The sequence below is a fragment of the Anneissia japonica genome, unplaced genomic scaffold, assembly GCF_011630105.1.
Source record: "Anneissia japonica isolate Jap-2015-1 unplaced genomic scaffold, ASM1163010v1 scaffold214757_len1175_cov178, whole genome shotgun sequence".
In the NCBI taxonomy this organism is placed as follows: domain Eukaryota; kingdom Metazoa; phylum Echinodermata; class Crinoidea; order Comatulida; family Comatulidae; genus Anneissia; species Anneissia japonica.
The window spans coordinates 1-1,175 of NW_022688840.1; the positions used below are offsets into that span (position 1 = coordinate 1).

The following is a 1,175-nucleotide window of genomic DNA, read 5'->3' on the forward strand; positions in this document are numbered from 1 at the left end:
GACGAGGACGACATCCCATTAAACCCATTGGATCTTGTTTGGGCTAAATGCCGAGGCTACCCTTCCTACCCAGCCCTGGTAAGTGACAACTCCAGGCTAGAATGATCTGCTCACACACATACTCCCTTTGTTAAATTCTGTAACATCTCTACTTATATATTAGTGCGGATATCTTGCATTAAATTTAAACTTAACAACATGATTGAAAGAATATAGATATGAATATTGATGAATAGTGATGAATATTAATTACATTCTTTAAAAATCCAATTCCTGCATTTCTTTTATTTCCTATTTTTTCTCATGTCAATGCCTGCCTTTCTTCAACAAGCAACATCAAATCCATCAAAGAAGCTCAGTCAGTAATCATAGATAATTTGCATTGGTACATTGTTTGTGTTTTTATTTGTATTTTCAGATAATCAATCCCAGAATGCCCCGTGTAGGCTTCACACACAACGGTGTTCCAATCCCTGTACCTCCACTCGAGGTGCTCAACCAGAAAGTCTTTGCTGAAGAGCATCTCTACTTGGTATTATTTTTTGACAATAAGCGCACATGGTAAGTTTTCTGATGAAGCAATTATAATGATTAATTAATGATTACTATGATTGATTATAATTTATATTTATGTTTCATTTGTATCCATCCAAACTGAAGCTAGGCTAAAAACTAATGAATGCCGCATACTGGAAGCTAAATATTTTTGAAAATATAAGACTAACATTTAGGTATCTATGGATTATACTGTGGTGTTGGGTTTTTTAAGCTTTTATGGAAAAGGAACATCATTGTACAGTTTTGTTGGGTCTGCAATGAGAAATGTTGAAAAATTAGAATTTTTTGCTGTTAATTTCCAATGTGATTTTTTCATTGTGTAAACTAAAGTGCTTTGTTTAGTAAAAATGTAAAGGTTATTTTGTAACCTGTCTTCTCATTGGTCAGTCTGTTATCCTATATTCCTTCATTCTAGTCAGATAGAAAGTTTTTATTTGATTTTTAATTATCTGAATTTTCCAATCAAGTCTGTAGTTGTTGTGTTTATTATTTTACCAGGTTTATGATTTGATATTTTATATTGTTTTTAGGCAATGGTTACCAAGGGCCAAGTTAGAACCTCTTGGTGTAGACAGTGGCTTAGACCAAGCTAAGTTAACAGAAGGCCGCACGTCTGC

At 33.6% G+C, this 1,175-nt stretch overlaps 1 long non-coding RNA gene across 1 annotated transcript; it reads left to right on the top strand.

The window, feature by feature from the left end:
* On the top strand, positions 1–1,175 carry LOC117123697. The gene is made up of 3 exons (XR_004447875.1): positions 1–78; positions 419–561; positions 1,089–1,175. It is a non-coding gene; the product is annotated as an uncharacterized LOC117123697 (long non-coding RNA).